Source organism: Halichoerus grypus, chromosome 8 (genome assembly GCF_964656455.1).
Source record: "Halichoerus grypus chromosome 8, mHalGry1.hap1.1, whole genome shotgun sequence".
NCBI lineage: Eukaryota > Metazoa > Chordata > Mammalia > Carnivora > Phocidae > Halichoerus > Halichoerus grypus.
Window position 1 is genome coordinate 33,749,846 of NC_135719.1, and position 22,514 is coordinate 33,772,359.

A 22,514-nucleotide genomic window follows, 5' to 3' on the forward strand; every position below is an offset into this window, starting at 1 on the left:
TTTGCTGCTTAGTATGTTTTCAGTAAATTATAAATTCTAATTCATCTTTCTCTCAGAACTGTATGTGTTTTCCCCGGCTTGAGGCAGCTTTCCATTGCTGAGTTCAATGTTCAGAGCTTCCCTGTTATGTAAGCTCGTTGTTAAGGTGATGTTCTTGAGCTATAATTGCATTGGAATAGGTAGGGAGCATCTTATCCCTTAGCTCATTCTAGCATCTAGGGGATCCTGCAGTTCAAAGTCTGTTTAGTACCACCCTCACTCCTCTTTCACTCCCTCCCTCCCTTCACTAAAGTTGGGAAAGCAGCAGAGGGAAAAATGAAAAGAATCTCCCCCAAGGAGACTGTGTCTGAAAATCATAATAAAGACTCATTTTGTGCCACAGCTTTCACATTATTTGTAGAAACATCTTTTTATCTCTTGCACAGTCTTCTTATTTTCTGTTAATTTCTCATGGGACGACTAGATCGGCAGTTCTGGGTTACAGATAAAATTGAGAATTCCTACAGTAAATTTCTCAGAGCTCATGAAACTGATTTTACCAGTGTCTAAAAATACAGTGGAGATGACCAAAACTGTCTCACTCTGAATGCAGCCAGGAAACTGTGCCAAGGAACCCCACACCTGGGACAGGTGAGCAGAAAGGGACTGTAGGGTTTGGGCCCAAATATTGTTTGCTAGACAGATAATCTTAGATTCTTACTTAACCCTTCTGAGTTCTGTTTCCTCATTGGTAAAATAGAGATATAATATAGATGGTTTTCATGATTTTATGAGATTGTACATGGAAAAGTATAAAGCACTGCTCCTCATGACATATTAAGTTATTGGCATTGCCTTAATCTCTTCTGTCTTCATCCAGCATGGTTCCTGTGCCTCAGAGATACCCCACCCAGCACTCCAAGAATGGGATGAGTGGAATCAGGAACACAGGTGGGAAAAGAGCCTTCCATACTGCCTCTAAGGGCCCTGCTGTGTTCCAATCTGGCCACTGATGCAGGTCAAGTTGCCCTATCAAAAGGTGTGGGCACTGTGGTACTGGGATGGACTCCATAATTATGTCTATAGAGAGAAACACAGCTGATGTACATGGAACAGTACTTGTGTGCTGATGTGTCCAAATGGAGCTTCTAAAGTGAAAAAGAATTGATCCAAAGCACTCCAAAATTGAGACCATTCTCTTGTTAGCATGGTGTGAACCACACCCCTCTTCCCACAAACTCCCAGCAGTTGCCAATAGTCAGAAAGGAGAAAATGGGGAAAAGGGTTCTAGTGTGGCTCTTTTCAGTGCACTAGGTCTCAAGCAAACAGGGTCTTCAGAATTCAACATTGCCAAATTGAATAGTACACATGTATCATTTTATAAAGAATACTACATTTTATGAAGAAAAATTCAAGTTGAGCCACAGTGACCATGTATATTAGTAATTCAATAAATAATCCATTAAAAAAATAACACCCACTATGTGTCAAGAATCAGGAATAAAGAAGACCCATAATATAGTGGGGAAAACCCTTCTATATAAAAAGAAATGTTGAATAGAACTATTCCCTGGCCTCAGGACATCTCAACCTCAGCACTATTGACATTTTTCTTGTGGGGGGCTATCCTGTGCATTATAGGATGTTTAGCAGCATCCCTGGTTTCTAGCCATTAGATGTTAGTCGTACCCTCTCCCAGTTGTAACAACAAAAATATTTCCAGACATTGCCAAATGTCCCTTGGAAAAGGAAGAGTGGGAAAATCCTTATTCCCACCATTAAGAACCTACCCTAGTTCCAAGCTTAGGGACTGGGAACTAAAACAGAGAGCAAATAGTATTCATGTTCTCCACACCCTGAATTTGGACACACTCCAATGTTGTCAGTAGTTGGTCCTGTTACCCTTGTCATTATCCCTATCCCTGTCCAATCTGTCTGTCTGTCTGTCTGTCTCTCTGTCTGTTTATATCACCTATTTATTATTGAGGTAAAATTGGTATATAACATTACATAAGTTTCAGGTGTACAACATTATAAACTCAACATCTGCATTCATTACAAAGCTATTACCTCCAAAAGTCTAGTTACCATCCACGAAAATACATTTGACCCCCTTTGTTCATTTTACCCATCTCTCAACATGTTTCCCTTCTGATAACCACTTACATGTTCTTTGTGTCTTTAATTTTTTTTTGTTTTGTTTTGTCTCGTTTCTTCTTTTTCTTTTGTTATATTCCACATATGAGTGAAATACTGTTTTGTCTTTTTCCTTCTGTTTACCTCACTTAATATAATACTCTCAAGGTCCACCCACGTTGTCACAAATGGCAAGATTTCATTCTTTTAATGACTGAAGAGTATTCCATTGTTTATACATGCCACACCTTTATCCATTCATCCACTGATGGACATTTAGGTTGCTTCCAATCTTACCTATTGTAAATAGTGCTGCTATGAACATCAAGATGCATATATCTATTTGAATTAATGTTTTCATATTATTTGGATAAATACCCAGATGAGGAATAGCTGGATCATATGGCAGTTCTACTGCTAAATTTTTGAGGAAGCTCCATACTGTTTTCCAGTGTATGCATCAATTTATATTCCTACCAATAGTGCTCTTACCCTCATACTCTCCAACACTTGTTACTTTTTGTCTTTTTGATGATTAATAGCCTTTTTTTTTCCCCAAGAGGTGAGGAGGAGCAGAGGGAGAGAGAGGAAATCCTCAAGCAGACTTCCCACTAAGTGTGGTGCCTGGAGCCCAACACAGGGCTCGATCCCACAATCCTAAGCCAAAATCAAGAGTCAGACACTCAACTGACAGAGCTACCCAGGCGCCCCTGATGATAATCATTCTAAGAGGTGTGAGGTGATATCTTCTTGTGGTTTTGATTTGCGTTTCCCCAATAATTACTGGTGTTGAACATGTTTTCATTTGCCTGTTAGCCATCTGTATGTCTTCTTTGGAAAAAACGTCTATTCAGATCCTCTGACCATTTATTAATTGGGTTGTTTTTTGTTGTTGTTAAGTTGTAGGAGTTCTTTGTATATTCTGGGTATATACCCCCTGTTGAATATGTGACTTGCAAGTATCTTCTCTCATTTAGCAGATTACCTTTTCTTTTTGATGATGTTTTCCTTCACTGTGCAGAAGCTTTTTAGTTTGACGTAGTCACACTTGTTTATTTTTGTTTCCCTTAACTTTGGAGTCAGATCCACAAAACCATCACTAAGACCAATGTCAAGGAACTTACCACCTATGTTTTTGTCTATGAATTTTATGGTTTCAGGTCTTACATTCAAGTCTTTAATCCATTTTAGGTTAATTTTTTGTGTCTGGTGTAAGATAGTGGTCCAGTTTCATTATTTTGCATGGATTTACAGTTTTTCCAATACCATTCTTTGAAGAGATGTCCTTTCTCCATTGTATGTTCTTGGCTCCTTTGTTGTAAATTAATTATCCATATATGAGTGGGTTTATTTCTAGGCTCTCAATTAATGGAACAGATCTTTGTGTATGTTTTTTAATGCCAATACCATACTGGTTTGGTATACTATAGCTTTGTAATATAGTTTGAATTCAGGAAACATGATACCCCCACCTTTATTTTTTCTTTCTCAAGATTGCTTTTGCTATCTGTGGTCTTTTGTGATTCCATACAAATTTTTTTAATTTTTTGCTCTAGTTTTGTGAAAAATGCCATTGGTAGTTGATAGGGATTGCATTGAATCTGTAGATTTCTTTGGGTACTTTGAACATTTTAACAATATTGATTCTTCCAATCCATGAGCACAGAATACCTTTCCATTTCTTTTTATATTTTCTTCAGTTTCCTTCATGAGAGTCTTATAGTTTTCAGTGTACAGATCTTTCATCTCCTAGTTAAATTTATTCCTAGATATCTTATTCTTTTTAATGTAATTGTAAATAAGTATGTTTTCTAATTTCTCTTTCTGATAGCTTGTTATTAGTGTACAGAAGGGCCACTGATTTCTGTAAAGTGATTTTGTATCCTGCAACTCTACTAAATTAATTTATTGGTTTTAACAATTTCTTGGTGGAGTCTTTAGGGTTTTTTTTATATATAAAGTATTATGTCATCTGCAAATGATGAGAGTTTTATTTTTCCTTTCCAATGTGGTTGCCTTTTATTTCATTTTCTTGTCTAATTGCCCTGGCTAGGACTTCCAATATTTTGTGGAATAAAATTGACAAGAGTGAGCATCCTTGTCTTGTTCTTGATCTTAGAGGAATAGCTTTCAGCTTTTCACATTGGAGATGTTAGCTGGGGGTTTGTCATATATAGCCTTCATTATGTTGAAGTGTGTCCCTTCTATTTCCATTTTGTTGAGTTTTTATCATAAATCAATGTTGAATTTTGTCAAATGCTTTTTCTGCATCTATTGAGATGATCATATGATTTTTATCCTTCAAGTTGTTAATGTGGTATATTACATTGATTGATTTGCAGATGTTGAACTATTCTTGAATCACTGGAATAAATCCCAATTGATCATGGTGCATCATCCTTTTAATGTGTTGTCCAATTCATTTTGCTAATATTTTATTGAGTAGTTTTGTATCTGTGGTCATTAAGAATATTAGCCTGTAATTTTTGTGGTATCCTTGCATGGTTTTGGTATTAGGGTAATGCTGGCCTCATAAAATGAGTTTGGAAGCATTCCCTTCTATTCATTTTTTTTTTGAAAGATTTTGAGAAGGATGAGCATTAAATCTTTGAATGTTTAGTAGAATTCACTAATGAATCCATCTTGTCCTCAACTAGTGTTTGTTGGGAGGTTTTTGATTACTGATTCTATCTCCTTACTAGTAATTGTTCTGTTCAGATTTTCTATTTCTTCTTGATTTGGTCCTGGAAAATTATGTGTTTCTAGGAATTTGTCCAGCTCTTCTAGGTTGAACAATTTGTTGGCATGTAATTATTCTTAGTAGTCTTATGATCCTTTGTATTTCTGTGATATCAGTTGTAACTTCTCTCTCATTTCTAATTTTATTTGAGCCCTCTCTCTTTTCCCCATGGTTATCAGAGAACCAGCTCTTAGATTCATCTATCTTTTCTTTCTTTATTTTTGTCTCTATTTCATTTATTTCTGCTCTGATCTTTATTATTTCTTTCCTTCTACTCTACAAACTTTGTGCCTTGTTCTTATTTTTCTAGTTGTTTTAGGTATAAAGTCAGATTGTTTGAGATTTTTCTTGTTTCTTGAGGTAGGTCCAAATTGCTATAAACTTCTCTCTTAAAACCATTTTTGCTGCATCCCATAGATTTTGGAATGTCATATTTCTGTTTTCATTTGTCTCAACAGTTTTTTTTTTAATTTCTTCTCTGAGGGATGCCCGGGTGCCTCAGTCAGTTAAGTGTCTGCCTTCAGCTCCGATCATGATCCCAAGGTCCTATGGTTGAGCCCCATGTCGGGCTCCCTGCTCAGCGGGGAGTCTGCTTCTCCCTCTGCCCCTCCCCCTGCTCATGCTCTCTTGCTCTTTTTCTCTCAAATAAGTAAATGAAATCTTTAAAAAAATTCTCTGATTTCTAGATGACCCATTGGTTGTTCACTAGCATGTGGTGTAATCACCACATTCTTGTGCTTTTCCAGTTTTCTTTTTGTAATTCATTTCTAGTTCTATACCATTGTTGTCAGAGAAGATGCTTGATATGATTTCAATCTTCTTGAATCTATTGAGACTTGTTTTGTGGCCTACTATATGATCTATCCTGAAGAATATTCCTTATGCACATGAGAAGAATGTGTATTTTTGTTTGTTTGTTTTTGGATACAATGTTCTGCATACATCTATTAAGTCCATCTAGTCCAATGTATCATTTAAAATCAATGTTTCCTTATTGATTTTCTGTCTGGTTGATCTATACATTGATGTGAGGTATGAAAACCTCCTACTATTATTGTATTGATGTTAATTTCTCCCTTTAGGTGGATTAATATTTATTTATACATTTAGGTGCTCCTATATTCAGCACATATGTATTTATAAATATTATGTCTTCTTGCTGAATATTGACCCCTTTATCTTTATATAATGCCCTTCTTTATCTTTTAGTACAGTCTTTGTTTTAAAGTCTGTGTTGTCTAATATGTCTACAGCCTCATCAGCTTTCTTTTCATTTCCATTTGCATGGAACACCTTTCTCCCCTTCACTTTTGGTCTGTGTGTGTCCTTACTTCTGAAGTGACTTTCTTGTAGGCAGTATGTAGACGTATTTTTTTTTTTAATCTATTCAGCCACTCTCTTGATTGGAAAATTTAGTCCATTGACATTTAAAGTATTGATAAGTATATACTTATTGCCATTTCTTGTTATTGTTTTCTGGCTTTTTTTGTAGTTCCCATCTGTCCTTTTCCTCTCTTTCCCTCTTCTTTTGAGTTTTATGGCTTTCTTTAGTGTTACATTTGGATTATTTTCTCATTTCTTGGTGTTTATTTACTATGCATTCTTGCTTTGTGGTTACCATGAAGGTTCACATATAGTATCCTATACATATATATTAGTGTCTTAAGCTGACAGCAACTTAAAATTGAACAAATTCCAAAACCTTACATTTGTACTATCCCCCACTGAGTTTTACATTTTCTATGTCACATTTTACGTCTTTATATTTTGTGCATTCCTTAGCTAATTATTATGGTTTTAGTTAATTGTACTACTTTTGTCTTTTAACCGTCACACTTATGAGTGATTAATCTATCTTTACTATATATTTACCTTTTCCACTGAGATTTTTACTTTTGTATGTATTTTTGCTTTTGTTATTTAGTGCCATTTTTTTTCAGCTTGAAGAAGTCCCTTTAACATTTCTCAAAATGCAAGTTTACTATTGATGAACTCCTTCAGCTTTTTAATTTTATTTAAATTCAATTTAATTAATATATAATTTGTATTATTAGTTTCAGAGGTTGAATTTAGTGATTCATCAGTTGCATACACCCACTGCTCATTACCTCAAGTGTCCTTAATGCCCATTACCCAATTATCCCTTCCCCTGAAAACAATATGGAATTTCATCAAAAAGTAAAAATAGAGCTACCCTATGACCCAGCAATTGCACTACTACATATTTATTCAAAGGACTCCTCCAGCTTTTGCTTATCTGGAAAACTTAAATCTCTCCCTTTCAATTCTGAATGATAACATCGCCAAGTAAAGGATTCTTGTTTAGAAGTTGTTTTTGTTTTTTTGTCTTTTGTTGTTTTTTTCCCTTCATGTCACTTTCTTCTGGCTTGCAAAGTTTCTGCTGAAAAGTCTGATGGTTTCCATATGGGGTTTCCCTTGTATATAAGAAATTATTTTTCTCTTGCTGCTTTTAAGATTCTCTCTTTATCTCTAACTTTGGCCATTTTATTATAATGTGTCATGGTGTGAATCTTTTTGGGTTCATTTTTTTTTGGAATTCTCTGGGATTTCTAGATGTGGATGTCTATTTCCTTGCCAGTTAGGGAAGTTTTCAGCCATTATTTTTTCAAATAGTTTCCTTTCTCTTTCTTTTCTCCTTCTGAGATCCTTATAAAGCAAATATTATTTTGCTTGATGTTGTTCCAAAGGTCCCTTAAGGAATCTTTACTTTTTAAATCTTTTTTTCTTTTTTTATGTTGCCCTGTCAATATGATTGCCATTGCTTTGTCTTCCAGCTCACTGATCCATTCTTCTGCTTCATCCAGTCTGCTGTTGAACACCTCTAGTGTATTTTTCAGTTTGATTATTGTATTCTTCAGCTCTGTTACTTCTGTTTGAACTTTCTTATATTTTATATCTTTTTGTTGAAAAGATACACTATGTTTATCCATTTTTCTCCTTATTTCAGTGAGCATGTTTATGATCATTAGTCTGAACTCTTTATTCAGGTATATTGCTTATCTCTGTTTCATCAATGTCTTTTTCTGAGGTTTTGTCTTGTTCTTTCATTTGGAACATATTCTTCCCTCTCCTTATTTTTCCTGAAACTCTGTATTTGTTTCTATGTATTAGGAGAAGCAGTTTCTCTCAGTCTTAAAAGAGTGGTCACTGGAAGGCTGGAGGTATGTTTCAATCTGTTGTCTATGCAGTGCCCTGGAGATGATAATCTCCAGGTTCTGTTTCGCCAATGGTTTCAGTTCTGTGGGTCTCAGAAATGCAAGTCCCCTTGGCAAGCAGCACCAGATATTCAAAGGGTGTCCCCTGGGTAGGGTGCATGCACCTACAGGGTCTGTCAGGATAGCAGCTACAGTGAATAAGAACTGGGCCAGGTCTGTTGGGGTGAGTCCACAGTGAACACTAAGGCAGGGCCAATAACACTAAAATAAGATTGAGAGCACAAAAATGGTACCCACTTATGCCAGTCTAGCAAGGAAGAAGAACATTTAAAAATAGCATCTGCCAGTGTTCTCCTCTGGGATTTTGATGGATTCCTGTCTCACATTGAGGTCTTTCAACCATTTTGGATTTATTTTTGTGTATGGTGTAAGAAAGTGGTCTGGTTTCATTCTTCTGCATGTGGCTGTCCAATTTTCCCAACACCATTTTTTGAAGAGACTGTCTTTTTTTCCATCGGATATTCCTTCCTGTTTTGTCGAACATTAGTTGACCATAGAGTTGAGGGTCCATTTCTGGGTTCTCTATTCTGTTCCATTGATTTATGTGTCATTTTTGTGCCAGTATCATACTGTCTTGATGATTATAGCTTTGTAATACAGCTTGCAGTCTGGAACTGTGATGCCTCCAGCTTTGGTTTTTGTTTTCAACATTATTTTGGCTATTCAGGGTCTTTTCTGGTTCCATATAAATTTTAGAATGGTTTGTTCCAGTTCTGTGAAAAATGCTGGTGGTATTTTGATAGGGATTGCATTGAATGTGTAGATTGCTTTGGGAAGAATAGACATTTTCACAATATTTGTTCTTCCAATCCATGAGCATGGAATGTTTTTCCATTTATTTGTGTCTTCTTCAATTTCTTTTTTTTTTAATTTTATTTTATTATGTTAGTCACCATACAATAGTCTATAGTTTTCTAAGTATAGATCTTTTAGCTCTTCGGTTAGGTTTATTCCTGCTATCTTATGGTTTTTGGTGCAATTGTAAATGGGATTGGTTCCTTGGTTTCTCTTTATGCTGCTTCTTTGTTAGTGTATAGAAATGCAACAGACTTCTGTGCATTGATTTAATATCCTGCCACCTTGCTGAATTCCTGTATTAGTTCTAGTAATTTTTGGTGGGATCTTTCTGGTTTTCTACATAGAGTATCACATCACCTGCGAAGAGTGAAAGTTTGAATTCTTCTTTGCTGATTTGGATGCCTTTTATTTTTGTTGTTGTTGTTGTTGTCTTATTGCTGAGGCTAGGACTTCCAGTACTATGTTGAACAACAGTGGTGAGAGTGGACATCCCTGTCATATTTGTGACCCTAGGGAAAAAGTTCTCAGTTTTTCTCCATTGAGGATGATATTATCTGTGGGTCTTTTGTATATGGTCTTTATGATGTTGAGGTATATTCCCTCTATCCCTACTTTGTTGAGGGTTTTTATCAAGAAAGGATACTGTATTTTGTCAAATGCTTTTTCTGCATCTATTGAGTGGATCATATGGTTCTTATATTTTCTTTTATTAAAATGGTGTATCATGTTGATTGATTTGTGGGTATTGAACCACCCCTGCATCCCAGGAATAAATCCCACTTGGTTATGGTGAATAATTCTTTTAATGTACTGTTGGATCCTATTAGCTAGTATCTTGTTGAGAATTTTCGCATCCATGTTCATCCGGGATATTGGCCTGTAATTTAACATCTATGACCTTGCCACAACAACTCCTTGCTAGACACATCTCCAGAAGCAAGAGGAACAAAAGCAAAAATGAACTACTGGGACTTCATCAGGATAAAAAGCTTTCACAAAGCAAAGGAAATAATCAACAAAACTAAAAGGCAACCTACAGAATGGGAGAAGATATTCACAAGAGATCTACAAAAACTTATCAAACTCAACACTGAAAAAACAAATAATCCAGTCAAGAAATGGGCAGAAGACACGAATGGACATTTCTCCAAAGAAGACCTATAATGGCCAATAGACACATGAAAAACTGCTCAATATCACTCAGCATCAGGAAAATACAAATCAAAACCAGAATGAGCTACCACCTCACATCAGTCAGAATGGCTAAAATTAACAACTCAGGAAACCAAAGTAGTTGGCAAGGATGCAGAGAAGGGGGAACCCTCTTACACTGTTGTTAGGAATACAAAGGTGCAACCACTCTGGAAAACAGTATGGAGGTTCCTCAAAAAGTTAAAAATAGAACTACCCTACAACCCAGCAATTGCACTACTAGGTATTTACCCAAATGATACAAAAATAGTGACTCAAAGAGGCACATGCATCCCCATGTTTATAGCAGCAATGTCCACAATAGCCAAAATATGGAAAGAGTCCAGGTGTCCATCGACAGAAGAATGGATAAAGAAGATATGGTATATATATATCCAGTGGTATATTACTCAGCCACCAAAACAAATGAAATCTTGCCATTTGCAATGACATGGATAGAATTAAAATGTATTATGCTAAGTAAAATAAGTTAGTCAGAGAAAGACAAATACCATATGATTTTATTCATATGTGGAATTTAATAAACAAAACAGATGAACATAGGAGAAGGGAAGGAAAAATAAAATAAGATGAAAACAGAGAGGGAGGCAAACCATAAGAGACTCTTAACTCTAGGAAACAAACTGAGGGTTGCTGGAGGGGAGGTGGGTGGGGGGATGGAGTAATTGGGTGATGGGCACTTGACATAATGAGCACTGGGCGTTATATGCAACTGATGAATCACTAAATTCTACCCCTGAAACTAATAATACACAATATGTTGACTAAATTGAATTTAAATTAAAAAAAATAGCAGCTGCCAGTACCTCTGTTTCCATAGAGATCTTCAAGAGACATCTACCCCTTCAGTACACCCCCCCACCAAGACAAGTCAAAGAATCTCCCTCACATATGGCCCAGGTGTTTCTCAAGTTACTGCCTCTACATTGGGACTCATAGCAAGTGAGTCTCTGTGTGAGTCCGTCAGGAGGGGGTCTCAGTTTCCTGCAGTCCTCTGACTTTCTCAGACATCAGCCCTGCTGGTTTTCAAAGCTAATAATTTGGAGGGCTTCCTTTTCTGGTGCAGGTCTCATGGGCTGTGTTGCCCCATATGGGGTTTGAAACCCTTGTTCCTCAAAGAGGAGCTGTGCCTTTGATATCCGTCCTTTTTGTGGGTCACCAAGTTGGATATGGGGGTCCTAGCCAGATCATTTTTGCCCTTCCTACTGATCTTGATATGACTTGCTTGTTTTGTTTTGTTTTATGGAAGAGCTGCTCTGTCAGTCTTCAGGTATTTTTCGTGAGAATGTCCTATATGTAGTTGTAACTTTGCTGTGTCTGTGGAAGGAGGTGAACTCAGGATCTCCCTATGTTGCCATCTTGAGCCCTCCCTCCAACATCCTCCTCAGTCTATTTAAAAAAAAGGTAGGAAAGAGAGAGAAAAAGAGAAAGAGAGACTAGTTTTCAGCTGAGGAAGGTTGAAACCCAACTCAAGGAAAAGCTTCTAAGAAAATGAGTTGCTTAGAATGACAGTGAGAAAATACTGGTATTGAAACAGCCACCAGGCAAGAAAAAACTTTCTAATACCCCTACCTTCTGAATTGACAAGCAATAGGGGGAAAGGACCCAGAAGGAGAGGGAAGGAAGAACCTAGAGTAAAACAAATCCCTCTTCCCTTGAAGTCTTTGGATGTAATTCAATTTGAAGAAGATAATAGTAATTAAATCATAATGGAGGTGCTTCTCTTTCTGACCAAGATGGAGTAACAGGGAAAAGAAATAATCTCCTGCTTGGTAATATTTGAAATATATATATTTGAATATGTATTTGAATATTTGAAAAAATAGTTTTCAGGATGTGGGACATCAGGCAATGAAGACCGGTGATCTCAGAGATGGGAAACAAATTAGATGAGCCCTAAGGAAACTCCTGTTTAGTGCCTTGAAGGAGTTTCTAGTGTATGGTGTAGGCAGAGAGATCCTGGGGGCACCATGACAGTTCCCTGAATCAAGGAGACATTGATGAGAGTCTGGGAGATTAAGATGGCTAGAATTCATAGGACAGAACTCTACCCCAGGGAGGTAATGGTGTAAACACCCCAATTAAGGCAAGATTTGTCAGCTTGGAAAAATGGAAAGACACTATATAGACTAGCTACAAGAAACACACTTTAAATACTAAGACACAAATAGGTTAAAAATAAAAGGATGAGAGAAAGTATACCATTCGAAAAATAATCAAGAGAAAGTTGGAGCAGCTACATTAATATTAGACTGAAGTAGATTTCAGAGCAAATATTACCATAGATAACTAAAGTCATATCATTTGGATCAAGGGACAATTCATGAAAAAGACAAAATAATTTTAAAAGTTTATGTATCTAATAACAGAGCTTCAAAATACCTGAAGCAAGAGCTATTAGAACTATAAGGGGAAAGGCAAAACACTTCTGATAAAAAAAGAAGAATGTTAGAAGACTCACATTACCCAATGTCAAGACTTACTATAAATTTTTGTCAATGAAGTCTGTGATATTAGCATCAAGATAGACAAATAGGTCAATGGATCAGAGTACAATGGATGACAAAGTGTACAGGCAATTCAGGGGAAAAGGATAATCTTTTCAATGAATGATGCCAAGAAATATGAGGGAGAGAAGGAAAAGAAAAGTAAATAACTTAGATTCATATTTTTGTACCATATACAAAAATAAACTCAGTATAGATCTTAGGCCAAAATGTAAATCCTAGAATTATAAAACTTCTAGAGGAAAACATAGGACAAAATCTTTCTGACACTGATTCAGGCAAAATTTTCTTAGATAAGACACTAAAAGCATGATTCACAAAAGAAAAAAAATTACTTGGACTCCACCAAAATTAAAAACTTCCCTCTCTTCCTTGGTGCTGCCTGCAGAGGTGGTAGCCAATCTCCTACTCATCATCACGGCCACCCTCAGACCTCTGGTGAAGCTCAGGATCATTAAAAAGAGGACCAAGAAGTTCATCTAGCACCAGTCAGACTAATATGTCAAAATTAAGAGTAACTGGCGGAAATGCAAAGGCATAGAGAGTAGGGTGCACAGAAGATTCAAGGGCCAGATCTTGATGCCCAGCACTGGTTACAGGAGAAACAAGAAAACAAAGCACATGCTGCCCAGTGGCTTCTGGAAGTTCCTAGCTCACAAGGTCAAGGAGCTTGAAATGCTGCTGATGTGCAACGAATCTTACTGTGTAGAGATTGTTCACAATGTCTCCCCCAAGAATCGCAAAGCCATTGTTGAAAGAGCAGCCCAGCTGGCCATCAGAGTCACCAATCCCAATGTCAGGCTGCACAGCAAAGAAAATGAATAGACAGACAGTGTATGTGCATGTCATATTTGTATTAATAAAACTATAAAAAAGGAACAAAGTTTAAAACTTCTCCTTTTTCCTTTCTTCATTTAAAATGAAAATCAACACAGTGATATTTAAAGAGCACGTGTAAATATTAAATGTCCTAGACATCTAAGTGATGCCAGGGATCCCTGTTTGCTGTGTTCAGGAGCATCTCCTTCAAGGGAAAAAAAGCCCCCTCCACCATGGTGATGCCTTAAAAGGCCACATGGCCATCTGGGAGTCTGAGACCAGGTAGACTGCAAGCAGGGAAGTCTGGTAGGATTCAAGTCCATCACAGATCCTTGAAGTAAAGTCAGACAGTCCTAAAGTCTGAGCTGGACACTGATCTAAACACTTACTTTGTATCTAGTTGGGTTGACAACTGCTTTGTATAACACAGTCAAATTGTAACATCTAAACAAATTCTGATTGATAGAATGAATTTATAAATGTTGTTGCTGGAGTAGTGGGGGGTGGGAGGGATGGGGTGGCTGGGTGATAGACACTGGGGAGGGTATGTGCTATGGTGAGCACTGTGAATTTTGTAAGACCGATGAATCACAGACCTGTACCTCTGAAACAAATAATACATTATATGTTAAACAAACAAACAAAAAAACAAAACAAGAAGACAGCAGGAGGGGAAGAATGAAGGGGGGAAAATCGGAGGGGGAAATGAACCATGAGAGACTATGGACTCTGAGAAACAAACTGAGGGTTCCAGAGGGGAGGAGGGTGGGGGGATGGGTTAGCCTGCTGATGGGTATTAAAGAGGGCACGTATTGAAGGAGCACTGGGTGTTATACACAAACAGTGAATCATGGAACACTACATCAAAAACTAATGATGTAATATATGGTGATTAACATAACATACTAAAATAAAATAAAATAGGGGCGCCTGGGTGGCTCAGTTGGTTAAGCGACTGCCTTCGGCTCAGGTCATGATCCTGGAGTCCGGGGATCGAGTCCCACATCAGGCTCCCTGCTCAGCAGGGAGTCTGCTTCTCCCTCTGACTCTCCTCCCTCTCATGCTCTCTGTCTCTCATTCTCTCTCTCTCAAATAAATAAATAAATAAAATCTTTAAAAAAATAATAATAATAAAATAAAATAAAATAAAATAAAACAAAACAAAATAAAACAACAACAAAAAAAAAACCCTAAAACTTCCTGTTCTGAAGAAACTAAACCTAAATCCATTTAAATTACAGGACTTATTTATTTATCTAGCCATCCATATATTGGTTTGTTTGATTATTTTTGCCACATCCTTGTAAAAGATGGCAGTGGTCTGATTACTATTAACAACAATGTAGAAAATAAATCTTCTAATCCCAGAATGGATTGCCCAGTCTGAACTGGGCTGGATTGTTATTTGTGTGTCTATGGCAATTAGAGCAGCCTGGCACATTGTTTACTATTAGCCCTGAGGGTCTTGGGACTGGTCAGTTGCAGGCTTAGGACCATATTCCCTCACATGTACTCAGCCTGAAGGGAGAAAGGCCCCCTCTAACAGGAAATCATACCAATGGAGGGGACACAGTCTCAGGGTCCTGGAAAGTGGGAGGGTAGTTAACCCCAGCATGACTATGCCACCTTGTTGGAGGCTGGGAGGAACGGACTGTGGCATGTTGAAAATAGGGCTATCCCTACTGCACCTTGGGGGGCCAGCCACTGTCAGGAAGTTTTTTTGGATCAGGGTAGGAGTGAACGTGGAGGTCACATGAAGGGCATGGTGGGCCCAGGAAGAACTGGAATTTTACACAGACCATTGCTCACCATTTTGTTGTTGACCAGGGAAAGGAGCTTTCCCATGTTCCCTCCTTCATTCACCAGAGAGCACTTGCAGGGGAGATAGAGGACATAATGCTTACTCTGACAAGAAGCCATGCACATTGCACAAGCAATTTATGCTTCCTGAGTGAGGAGTGACACACCACGAAGCTTGTCTTTGTTAGAACCCAAATGAGATCTCCCTCCCCCATGGAGCTAACTGGGTTGTTGCATTCAAGGCCCAGCCTGAGACTCAGTGTCTGAGAACAAGTGTCTCCAACAAGGTGGACAGAGCAAATGAGACAAGCAAGCCACTGGAGAAAAGGACAGAAAAGCATGAATCATTATGGATAGCTGCACAACGATCCCTTGAAATATTGCTAATGACTTACTACTCATCACACCATTTACGATGTGAATATGTGGAGTAAGATGTATCAATCTTAAGGAAGAAACAACAGAAAGCACAGTGATCTGGACCAGGAGCCAGCAAACTGGCCCTCTGGCCAGATCCCACCTACACCTGTTTTTATAAATAAAGTTTTATTTGTACTCATTATTCAACATATCATTTATGACTGCTTTCATGCCTCAGTGGCACAGTTGAGTAGTTATGACAGGAGCTTAAACCTAAAATATTTATTACCTGACTTTTTAGAAAAAGTATAGTAAGCAGAATAATGGCCCCAAAAAAGGTTCACATCCTAATCCCTGAAACCTGTGAAAAATATTCCCTTACATGGCAAATAGACATTGCAGATGTAAATTAAAACTCTTAGGGAAGTTAGCCTGGATTATCCAGGGAGCCCAATCTAATGCTATGGGTCCTTAAAAACAAAAAACTGGACAGATGGCAACGTGAGAAGGACTGTACCTTGGCTTGGAAGAGGGAAGGAGAGGGTCAGAGAATGGAGCCATGGGTCAAGTAATGCAGACAGAGAAGCTAGAAAAGGAAAAAACATATTCTTCCCTACAGCCTCTAGAGAGGAATACAGCCCTGCTGAAACTGTAGTTGTAGCCCTGTGAGACCCTTCTGAGACTTCTGACCTACAGTACTGTAAGATAACATAATTTTTTGTTTAAGTCACCATGGTTGTGGTGACCTGTTATGGCATCAACATAAAACTGGTTCATAATTCTAAATGATGAAACATTTGATAATTATTTATTTAGCAAACAACTACAAGTTTTCTCTATGTTGCTTATATCAGTACTTTGTTCATGTCACCAACAAAAGATTTATCATATCTTCATTGGTTTTCCATGTAACCAGCTTACTGAGTAGTCTGAACTTGGTCAAACACGTATGTGGTTTTATATTGTCCCCAATGTCTTAACAACGCTTTTGCAAGTTTCACTTTCCATTTCTTGAAGACAACCTAAATAGATCCCAGAGATTTCAAGACATTTATTCATTTAAATCTCTGATAATATATTACAATATAATTGATACACAATAATTGGCACATATTAAAATGTATAACTTAACAGGGTTTTACATATGTATATATGCACCATCACCACAATCAAGATAGAGAATCAATCCATAATTCCCAGAAGTGTCCTCCTGCCCATGCTCACTCCTTGTCCACAGGCAACCAGTGATCTGCATTTTGTCACTATAGTTTGCACTCTCTAGAGTTTGGTGCATATGGAATCATACAGAATGTATTCCTTTTTGTTTAACTTCTTTTACTGAAATAAAGATTCATCCTTATTGTGTGTATTAATAGTTTGTTCTCTTTTAGTAAATGGATATATCATAATTTGCATATCCATTAACCTGTTGATGGATGTTCAGATTTTTTCCAGTTTGAGGCTCTTACATTTGTGTAATAGCTGCTACAAACATTTGTGTACAAGTCTTTGCATGGACATTTGATTTCTGTTCTCTTGGGTAGATAAATACCTAGGAGTGATATGACTCATATATTAGGTATACATGTTTAAATGTTTGAGAAACTGACAAACTCCCAAATAATTAAACCGTTTTACATTCCTACCAGCAGTGTAAGAATATTATTTCCTATACATCTTTAACAATGCTTGCTATGGCTAGTCTTCTTAACTTTATCCATTCTAATAGCTGTGTGTTGTTTTAGTTTTAATTTGCATTTCTCTTATTACTAATGATGTTGAACATCTTTTCATGTGCTTATCTGCCATCCAGTTAGGTTACCTTCTTTGGTTAAGTGTCTGTTCAAATCTTTTGCCTATATATTTATTGGGCGTTTATTTTCTTATTGAGTTTTGAAAAGTCTTTAAATATTCTGGATACAAGTCTTTTTTCAAATATAAGCTTTGCAAATATTTTCTCCTAAGCTAGCTTATCTTTTCATTTCCTTAACTGTACTTTGAAGAAATATTTATTTCTGATTGTTATGAAATCCTATTTAGCATTTTTACTTTTAAGAGTTGTGCTTATGGTATCATATCTAACTATGAACTCTTTACCTAACCTAGATATGGCAGATTTTCTCCTGTTTTTATCAAAAAGTGTGATTTTTTTTACATTTTGTATTTAGTTGCATTATATTTTGAGTTAATTTTTACATAGTGTGTGAAGTCTAGATTGAGGTGTGTTTTTTTTCTTGCATATGGATGTCCAATTGTTCCAAAATTTGTGGAAAAACTGTTCTTCCTACTCTGAATTGCCTTTCAATATTAATAAAAATATTAATTGGCCATATTTGTGTTGGATCTCCTTCAGGATTTCATTCCATCCTACTGATGGATTAGTTTTCTAATCTATGAACATATTATATTTATTTAGCTTCCTAAATAAATTAGGAAGTTCCTTAGTTCCTCATATTATATATACTTAGCTCTTTGATTTATGTAGTTTTCAGAATATACATGCTTTGTTAGGTTTACACGTAAGTATTTTTGGAGCTACTATACATGAATTTTTTTTAATTTAGGTTTTCAATTACTTCGGTAAACTCATTTTTAAAATTAATTGATTCTGGAAATAAATACCGCTCCTTACCCATCCCCCATATCCTTGATAAAGACTCCTTTCATATGCTACCGTCAGTTCACTGTGATATCTCCCCGCCTTGAGTCTCAGGAGTATTTACTCTGTGTGTGTATATTGTCATATATTTCTTTTTCTGCTATTCTAGCTCCATAGTTAAAGTACACACCTCCTGAAAGCAGAGTCTGTGTCTTGAAATTTTTATCTCCCACAATGTCTAACACAGCAGGTTCTCAATAAATATTTGTGTTTTTTTTCATTTTTTATTTAAATTAAATTAGCCCTATTTTCAAATTTTTGAGGAACCTCCATACTGTTTTCCAGAGTGGCTACACCAGCTTGCATTCCCACCAACAGTGTAAGAGGGTTCCCCTTTCTCTGCATCCTCGCCAACAATGAATCATTAATTAATTAATTAAAAAAATAATAAATTCAATTAGCCAACGTATAATACATCATTAGTTTTTGATGTAATATTCAATGATTCATTAGTTGTGTATAACACCCAGTGCTCAGCACATCACATGCCCTCCTGAATGCCCATCACCCAGTCTCAATAAATATTTGTGACTATTGGTGACTGAAATTTTTTCCCTTGGAAAATAATTTGAAAGCTTTCATAAACGTATTTGAGTACATTTTAACATATATCCCAACTTGTGATTCCCTCCTCCACTCCTCACCATTTACCCTCACAAACTCTGAAATCTGAAATTGGAAGACAACTAAGCAGCTAGAAGAGAGGATTTTTCGAGCCATTTCTGATAGTGTTTATGCATCTAGTCTTCTTAGTTCACCAGAGCTGCTGCTAGAGAAAGCCAAATAGAACATAGAAATTAAAAGGGATTAACACATTAGTCAGCTAAAGAGGGCTTTAATAGAAGGGTAGTAGATTTAGTTTTTGCCCACAAACATGAAGACTCCTTGCTAAATCTGTTATTGTTAAATGTGCCATTCCTGGCTAATTTCATGTCTCTAACCACTAGAAAAATGTAGCAACACTGTCATTACTCATATTGCCAGGGCTCTTCCAAACACATTCATATTGAAATATTATAGATCTGCTTATCTCTGAAGCTCCAAGTAACACTTAATCCTGACTATCATTACTTATAATATCATATCATCCATTCTTCTGCCTATGAATATTGGCTTCTAAGTGTTCCCAAACTTTCTCACTGTGCTGCCCTGATGATGACCACAGATGCAAGAGAATGTGAACTATCATTTGTTTTCTACTCATGTTAAGTTCTCCTTATTTCCAACCATGTACTTGTTTTAAGTCTTTATTTTATTTTATTTTATTTTATTTGTTTTATTTTTAGCAGGCTTCCCGCTGAGCAGGGAGCCCAATGCGGGGCCCGATCCCAGGACTCTGGGATCATGACCTGAGCCGACGGCAGACGCTTAACAACTGAGCCACCCAGGCGCCCCTTGTCTTAAGTCTTTATGCCAGATTCATTTTATTCCAAGAATGGGTTCTCATTCAAAGTTGACTACACCTCTGCCTTCCACACACTACCACCTACAGGAAGGATAGGCAAGGAGCTTGAGGGCAGATTTGGAAAGGGCAGTCCCATTTAGGCAAGGAATGTTGGTCCCTTGTTTTATTACTGACTTAAGACTGACCCAGGGCAGCTTGACTTTCTACATCAATGGAGACAATAGAGGACATTGATTAGAAGTGACTGTTGATGTTAGTTACCAACTCACTTTTTTAACTTAAGGAGATTTTTGGTAGATATTTTGTAAATTTCTATATGGAGAATTATGTCACCTGCAAATAGGGACTTTTTTGGTCCCTTCCAATACGCCCTTTCTTTCTTTTCCTAACTGTATTGCACAAGCTAAGATTTCCAGTACAACATTAAATAGAAATGGTAGGATCAGAGACCCCTACTGCTGATTACAAGGAAAAAATATTTGTCCCTTAACTATTAGGTAGAATGTCTGCTTTAGGATTTTTTGTTTATTTGTTTTTTGTTTTTAGGTTGTTTTTTGTTTTTTAATTTAATTTAATTTTATTATGTTATGTTAGTCACCATACAGTACATCATTAGTTTTTGATGTAGTGTTCCATGATTCATTGTTTGCGTATAACACCCAGTACTACATGCAGTAGGTGCCCTCTTTAATACCCATCACTGGGCTAACATATCCCTCCAGCCCCCTCCCCTCTAAAACCCTCAGTTTGTTTCCCACAGTCCAGAGTTTCTCATGGTTTGTCTCCCCCTCCAATTCCCCGCCTTCATTTTTCCCTTCCTTCTCCTAATGTCCTCCATGCTATTCCTTATGTTCCACAAATAAGTGAAACCATATGATAATTGACTTTCTCTGCTTGACTTATTTCACTTAGCATAATCTCCTCCAGTCCCATCCATGTGGATGTAAAAGTTGGATATTCATCCTTTCTGATGGCTGAGTAATAGTCCATTGTAGATATGGACCACATCTTTATCCATTCATCTGTTGTAGGGCATCTTGGCTCTTTCCACAGTTTGGCTATTGTGGACATTGCTGCTATGAACATTGGAGTGCATATGAGCCTTCTTTTCACTACATCTGTGTCTTTGGGGTAAATATCCAGGAGTGCAATGGCTGGGTCATAGGGTAGCTCTATTTTTAATTTTTGAGGAACCTCCACACTGTTTTCCAAAATGGCTGTACCAATTTGCATTCCCACCAACAGCGTAAGAGGGTTCCCCTTTCTCCACAACCTCTCCAACATTTGTTGTTTCTTGCCTTGTCAATTTTTGCCATTCTAACAGGTGTAAGGTGGTATCTCAATGTGGTTTTGATTTTAATTTCCCTGATGGCTAATGATGATGAACATTTTTCATATGTCTGTTAGCCATTTGTACATCTCCTTTTGAGAAGTGTCTGTTCGTGTCTTCTGCCCATTTTTTGACTTGATTATTTGTTTTTTGGGTGTTGAGTTTGAGAAGTTCTTTATAGATCTTTGATATCAGCCCTTTGTCTGTAGTGTCATTTGCAAAAATCTTCTCCCATTCTGTGGGTTGCCTCTTTGTTTTGTTGACTGTTTCCTTTCCTGTGCAAGTTGTTTTTTGGGGGTTTTGTGTGTGTGTGTGGTTTTTTTTTTTTTGCAGATTTATCAAGATTTTTTTTACAGATTTATTGATGTTGATTAATTGTTTGGTGGATGGATTTTTGCTCTTTATTGGGTTAAAGATTTCCTCTCTATTTTCGAGTTGCTGACAATTTTTTTTACCATACATGGATGTTGAAATTGTCAAATTTCTGCATCGATTAATATGATCTTATGGTTTTTCTTGTTTGATATATTAGTATTATGGGTTGCATACATTTATTGTCAAATACTGAATCAATCTTATATTCCTGTAATTATTGGACTTGCCATGCTATTTTGTTGTAGATTTTTGTGCCTAAGTTATGAGGGATATTAGACTGTAGTGTTTTTTTTGCTATCTTTCTCCAATATTGATATCAGACATAAAAAGAATTGGGAATTGCTATCTTTTCCATTTACTGGAAGATATGTGTACAATTTCTGTTCTTTCTTTAAATATTCAGTAGAATTTGCCAATAAAACCACATGGACATTTTTTTTTTGGAAGTTCCTTATTTATTAATTAAATTTATTGAGTAGACATAAAATTAGAAAAGTTATTTATTTTTATTTTTACACAAGAGTTTTTGGTAGTTTGTGGTTTTTAAGGAATCAGTACATTTCATCAAAATTATTAAATGTATGCACATAGGATTGTTTTAATATTTCCTTATTGCAGGGCTCCTGGGTAACTCAGTGAGTTAAAGGTCTGCTTTCAGCTCAGGTCATGATCCCAGGATCCTGGGATTGAGCACTGCATCAGGTTCCCAGCTCCGCGGGAAGCCTGCTTCTCCCTCTCCCTCTGCCTGCTGCTCCCCCTGCTTGTGCTCTCTCTCTCTCTCTCTCACTCTCTCTCTGTCAAATAAATAAATAAAATCTTTAAAAAAAATTTCCTTATTGCCCTTATTGTTTGTATTGTCCATTAGTATCCTTTATTATCTGTGGGCATTGTAGTGATGTCTCTGCTGATAAAGGTAATTGGTGTCCTCTCTCATGCTCTTTTTTTTCTAAGATTTGTCAATTTTATTGATTTTTTTTAAAACATACTTTTAATGACTTTATATTTTTTTTCTATTCCGAGTTCATAGATTTTGTTTTTATATCTTTTAGTTCTTTCTTCTGTTTGCTTTGGGTTTGCTTTGTTCTTTTTCTAATTTCTTCAGTTGGAAACTTCATTGATTTGAGGCTTTTCTTCTTTTTTTTAAGGATTTTATTTATT

General features: G+C 36.7%; 1 pseudogene; it reads left to right on the forward strand.

Moving 5' to 3' along the window:
* Window positions 1-450: 450 nt before the first annotated feature.
* LOC144382847 (large ribosomal subunit protein eL32 pseudogene) lies at window positions 451-13,433 on the forward strand (annotated as a pseudogene).
* Window positions 13,434-22,514: the final 9,081 nt, after the last annotated feature.